Source organism: Oryzias melastigma, linkage group LG23 (assembly GCF_002922805.2).
Source record: "Oryzias melastigma strain HK-1 linkage group LG23, ASM292280v2, whole genome shotgun sequence".
NCBI lineage: Eukaryota > Metazoa > Chordata > Actinopteri > Beloniformes > Adrianichthyidae > Oryzias > Oryzias melastigma.
Genome location: NC_050534.1, coordinates 21,804,943 through 21,811,196, shown reverse-complemented (window position 1 = coordinate 21,811,196; position 6,254 = coordinate 21,804,943). Strand labels below are relative to the sequence as shown.

General features: G+C 37.4%; 1 long non-coding RNA gene across 1 annotated transcript in view; it reads left to right on the top strand.

Annotated features, from left to right (window-relative positions):
- The first annotated feature begins 598 nt into the window (after nucleotides 1-598).
- Nucleotides 599-6,254, top strand: part of LOC118598087 — a 6,850-nt gene continuing 1,194 nt past the window's right edge. The window contains exons 1-2 of the long non-coding RNA XR_004947187.1: nucleotides 599-883; nucleotides 1,009-1,058. This is a non-coding gene — a long non-coding RNA (uncharacterized LOC118598087). The remainder of the gene's footprint in view (nucleotides 884-1,008; nucleotides 1,059-6,254) is intronic.

The window sequence follows — 6,254 nt, the reverse complement described above, 5'->3', positions numbered from 1 at the left end:
CTTCTGTAGTGGTTGTAGACTTAAGTTGGCGGCATGTTTGGTAAGTTTCATGAAAATCGTACAAACAAAAGTGTTGTTTTCCTATTAGAGTTTGACACAAAATGGCCGCCAAGCCGTAGGTCGTGTGGCCATCCCATAATAACTTCAAAAGTTCTCTTGGATATCCCTGACACGTGTGATTTGGTTTCAAATACTTATTTTTTATGACTCCTCAAGCGATTTTCATCCCATTCGTTTTTTTAAATGGTTTTACTCGCTGTGATTTCATCGTTTTTATTTATTTATTCACACATTTTTGCTTAAAGGCGCAGATTATTTTACAAAACAATCTGGTCCTTGGAGTCAGTGACATCCGCGGGCCGTAATAAAAGTCTTTATAGTCAAAGGAAGGAAAAAAACACTGAACCTGGATTATGTTAATTAATTAGAAAACAGGATTTTTATAATCCAATTAGTCCAGATTATTCATTTTATTCAATTATAGTCTGTGAGGGAAGTTTATAGGAAAACTGATGCACTGAACACAAAAACAAAAAAATGATTTAACAGTCTTTTGTAAATGAAAAAGAATCTGTTGTGGTTTGCTGTATTAATTAGTTGCTTCATGTTTTACTGTAAATGTTCTGTCTGGTCGGTAGAAGACAATCTAGAGAGTTCTGAAAATGTAATAACCAGAAATGTCACAGCGTGGGACGAAGGTCAAAGCCAATACCTGGAGATACTCAGAAATCTACTAGAAAGATCTCTAGAATTTACATAGGCTGCTTCTACGGTGAGAACAGAGCAGCTCCGGCTCAGTGAGTCCTAATGAAATGATTGCAGGCAGCTGTGACCTTCTCTGTGTGTCCAGGAGAAGTCGGGGAACAAAACCAGAAACTAAGATGTAAGAAACAAACTACAGTAATGAAGAAAAACCTCTTTTTGTGAGAGAATGTCTTCATTCAGTAGTTTTTCTGCATCTAAACTTCTCTTTTTTTCTGCCCTTTTTTCTGGTCTTTTTCTCTCCAGGTCTGGACGATCAAGACTCAGATCAGAGAACAGGCCCCGCCTCCCTGCAGGTAACTGAGTCTTCATCACATCAATCCTCAGTAATGATGATCGTTTTTATGACTTTAGCTCAAATGTTTAAACAGATCCAAACACTTCTGCTTAAATGAAAACAGAAACTCTGAGGAGTCATTCTGTGAGTTTTATCAGGAGCCTGTGAACTACAGCGTAGATCTTCTTAATGTTTCTCGGTGGAGCGTTTAACAGCTGAGGGACTCGAACCCCCGGGACCCTCTGTGTTTTAATTACCTCCTGAACAGCCTTGAAAGTGGAACCTCGGCTGAACATGGAGCTTTAGGGAGGAGCTTTCCAGACGGGAATGTTTCCCAGTTTCCTCTGGACACTAGATCAGTTATTTTAGAAATTCTTAAACATATTTAGTGAGAACTGCTGCATCATAAAGAGTTTTATAACCTTTGATGTTCCTCTTTTGAGTCCTGATGAGGTAAGAAAGGTCACCTCATCTTCAATCATTGAGTTGAACCATCAAATGTTGCAGTTCCTCCAATGACCACTAGAGGTTGGTGTCAGAAGGAAGAACATCTGCACTGACTTTTGATTAAAATCTGCTACCTTACTTTAAATGTAACATATTGTGAGACCTGTTTACCAAATATTTGTATTTATTGGGGATTTTTGTTATTCATGACTGAATTGTTGTGTTTATTTTCAAATATTTTAAATGTTTCTCTAAAGTTCCACTCTGATCATCTTCTCCCCAGTGGTTTTTTGATTGTGATGATGCTGTTCGCTAAAAACTCGTCATTTTCAAGGACATAGTTTCTGCAGAGCAGCAGGAGTTGATCAGAAACTTGCTTCAGAGTTGAGGGCAGGACCGTCGGGGAGGACCAAGCCTGCCTCATGTCCCATCATCCTAAGAGCTTTCCGTTTTAACATTCTCCCACTAGCTTACAGCCCCCAAACGTAACATTAAAAATGTCGAGCGTTCATTTTTCTGACCCATATTCCAGCTCAGACAAGGAAAACGGCGTTCATGGATCTGCAGGTGGATGCATGCGAAAGGGGCGGAGCAAAGAGCTCTTGGCGTATTTTCTACAATACAATCTTTTTCGAATTACATTTTTTAATCTGCTCTTCATGATTTAAATGAAACTTTAAATAAAGGAAACTTTTGGCCCCGCCCAGCGTATTTCCTAGGTTACAAATATGATCTTTTTCAAACTGATTTACAACTATTTAAATAAAGAAATACTCAAAATTTACATTTTAATCCCCTTTTTCTTTGTATGTGTCCAACATCAGAAAGAACACGTTCAAATCACCAAAAACAAGATTCTTACTTTTGTTTCTAATGGATAGTTGGACATTTTGGGTTGGGGGCAGTAAAGCCAAAACCCACAAAAGTCTCCTAGTCTGGATGTTTCCGAGTTTAGTCCTCAGTTTGTTTTTTATTTCCTACTTGCTGCTCTTCTAATCCAGTTTGTCTGCTGCTGTGTCAACTTTATTGTCTCATTTCCACTCCTTCAGAATCGGCTTAACCGATAAAGAAAATTACTGCTCAGATGCTAAAAAAAGAGAAATATTTTCCCATTTTTCCCTCCTTTATCTGACCTCCCTCTAATTAAATTTTGTCACCAAACTTACGACTCTCCTTTTGACACACTGCGGCCGCGGTTTGCAGCTTTTAGAGAAAACGGAAATTAATCCTCTTAATGCGCGGCGGTTGAACCCGTTCTGACAGGTCGCTGTGGATTGCATGCAAATGCAAAGCGACAGCTGAGATAAATGTTTCATCGCAGACTGACAGATTAATCGTCCTCAGATAATAGAAGACATGAATCATCGGGGTAATACCTTCAGACCTCGGGATGTTTCAGACCTCGGGGCTTTCTGGAAAACGGGGGCTTTTGTTGTTGTTGTGTAAAACAGGAACACAAACCTGCTGCTGTCACACTGTGAAGTGATGATGTGGCTTCATGACTGTGTTACTGAAAGGTAAATAAAAAGTGTTTAAGTTCATGAAGACGGAGCGACTGGTTCGGTTTTACGCAGATGATGGTGAGTTTTATTCATGTTTTGTGTCTGAGAGAGTTCCAGATCGGGTTTCATCAATGAAGATGAGAGTTTAACCCTTTAACACCAGAGCTCCAGTGTTTATATTCTTTCATTTATTGTAACTTTTCAACTGTTAACACCATCATTTCATTAGATTTTAGAGGAGAAAAGCGGCGGTTTCCGCCGCTTTTCTCCTCTAAAATCTAATGAAATGATGGAGTTAATGGTTGAAAAGTTACAGTATGTTAAGGATTTTATGTTTAAGTGTCACTGGGGTTAAAAAGTTGAAGTTATAATGTCGCCACATGGAAATGAGGAAGATTTTGAACTGAAATTAAGGTTCAGAGCATCATCATTCCTGTTGAGTCACATGATCTAGCCTTCTTTTTTTCAAAAAACTTTATTGACAAGACTGAAAGACAATCAAATTTTCGTCAGTTGCTGACAAGTTTGCTCTTTCTATCTTTCTTCAAAACATTCATTTTTATCACGGTTTTAAGAGATTTTTTTTTTTGCTTATTTGGAGATTAGCTAACATTTTAGCGTTATGCTAGCTGTTTTAGATTAATGTTTCCAGTTCTTTTGGTAATGTAGATTTTAGCTAACATTTTGGCGTTATGCTAGCTGTTTGTGGTCAATTTAGACTTGTTTCAAGTTTTTTGGCTTAAGCTAACATTTTTGTAGTTAAGCTAACATTTTAGCATCATGCTAGCTGATTTAGATTAATTTAAACAGGTTTCAAATTTTTGGCTAATTTAGATTTTAGCTGACATTTTAGCATTATGCTAGCTGTTTCTAGCTAATTTAGACTTGTTTCGATTTTTTTAGCCCTATTTGGAGTTTACCTAAAATTTTAGAGTTATTCTTCTTTTTTCCTGACTCAGGTTTTTTTAGGAGTTTTTCCTTACCGGGAGGGAGGGTCTAAGGGCAGGGATAACCAGTTTATGTAGTCTGTTTAGTTTTTAACAATTGTTTATATTTTGAAGCCCAATGAGGCAAATCTCTTTGTGATTTTGGGCTATATAAATAAAATTGAATTGAATGAACTAGCAGTTTTTGGTTAATTTAAATATGCTTCAATTTTTTTGGCTCATTTGGAGTTTAGCTAACATTCTAGCATTATGCTAGCTGTTTTTAGATAATTTAAACATGTTTTCAGTGTTTTGGCTTTTGCAGAACTTTAAAGTCTATCCTCTGACAGACAGGTAACCAGTGTAAAGACCTCAGAACTGGACTGATGTGGTCTACTTTCTTGGTCCTTGTGAGAACCCGAGCAGCAGAGTTCTGAATAAGCTGCAGTTTCCTGATGGATTTTTTTGGTAGTCCTGTAAAAACACTGTTACAGTAATCAAGTCGACTAAAGATGAAAGCATGCACTAGTTTCTCCAGGTCCTGCTTAGACATCAGATCTTTAATCCTTGAGATATTTTTGAGATGATAATAGGCTGATTTAGTGACTGCCTTAATGTGTTTATCAAATGTAGGTCTGTGTCTATCACTACACCCAAGTTTCTGGCCTGGTTGGTAGTTTTTAGTTGAATAGATTGAAGCTCTGTAGTGACGTCCAACCTTTTTTCTTTGGCCCCAAAGACAATAACCTCCGTTTTGTTTTTGTTTAATTGAAGTAAGTTGTGACACATCCAGTCATTAATGTCCTCATTTACCAAGAGCCTGTACAGGGCCTCGGTCTCCTGGTGTCAGTCTAATATATATCTGTGTGTCATCTGCATCGCTATGGTAACTAATGTTGTTGTTCTTTATAACCTGGGCCAGTGGGAGCATGTAGATGTTAAACAGAAGTGGTCCCAGGATGGAGCCTTGGGGCACTCCACATGTAATTTCTATTGGCTCAGAGGTGAAGTTACCAATTGTCACAAAATATTTCCTGTTTTCTAAGTACGTTTTGAACCAGTTTAGTACTGGCCCAGTGAGACCCACCCAGTTTTTCAGTCGTCTCAGTAGTATAGCGTTGTCGACTGAATTAAATCAATTAAAAATAGCACTGATATATTTCCACTGTCTATGCACCATACACCAACACTTCCATGTTGTCTTCTCTTTGTTGTTGGTGTGTCTTATTTAATTTTTGCTTTGCTGCTACTAGTGTTGTTAGTTTATCACCTATTTTATACTTTACTATTTTACCTTTTTTAGTTTTAGTTGTTTTTAATGTTTGGAGTTTATAAAAACTGCGCCTTGTTTGATGGCAGTTTTTTTTTATTTGACAGAGAAATTGATTTTTTTCTTTTTTTATTATTTTATTCATTTCCACAGGAAAAACATTAAATACATTAAAACAGCACAAGGCATCTTTTGTTGAGGAAATGAAAGAGAGCAGTATGAAGAAAACTTATTTTTCTGCCTCTTTTATGTGCAATACATAGAAAAAAAAACAAACATAAAAGGTACAACTACAATAAACCTGATTTGATTCATGCGTCACCTTACTAAGAGTCAAGACATTGTAGAATAATATTAAATGTTTTTGACAAATAATAATTCCACAGCAGCAACTTCTAACCTTAAAGTCCATTTTAGAGTCTTCAGCTGTTTTTCATCACAAACAGCATCTTTAGGTCTTGAATTACACAAAACCCAGAGCTGTAGAGATCTTTCTACCCGTGTGGGTTCTCATGTAAAATGTAAAGCTTGTCAACGTTTGTGTTTGAAATGAAAGCTGCTCTAAAATGCAGCAGAGCTGCAGGAAGATTCCCGCTCCACATGCGGTCCGGTCTATCGCCTGAAGCGTCTCAGAGATGGATGCTGATGGAGATGCTTTCATGAAGTCCAGAATAAGAGGATTTGGAACAGATTATAAACATTCTCCACCATAAACGAGCAGGAGTTCAGTCCTCTAAACAATCTGGAGAGTAAAAATCTCCTTTTGAAGCAGAACGCTTTCTGCTGGTTGTGATTGTTGATGAATTGGTTGCTTTATTTTATTTATTTTCTTTGCTTAAATTTAGGAGACATTTGTGGATTTTGTTCTTCTGGTGTTATCTTCTATCAGAAAGTCATGTGACTTCAGGGCGCTCTCGCCCTTTTACTATCATCCTTCAGTTTTAGTTTGGTTGAGATAAACCAGGGGTCCCCAAACAATGGCCCGCGGGCCATATCCGGCCCTCCGCCACATTTGGCTCAGCCTTACAAACTGTTTTGGCAAAAATTGACTTTTTTTTTTTTTTTTTTTT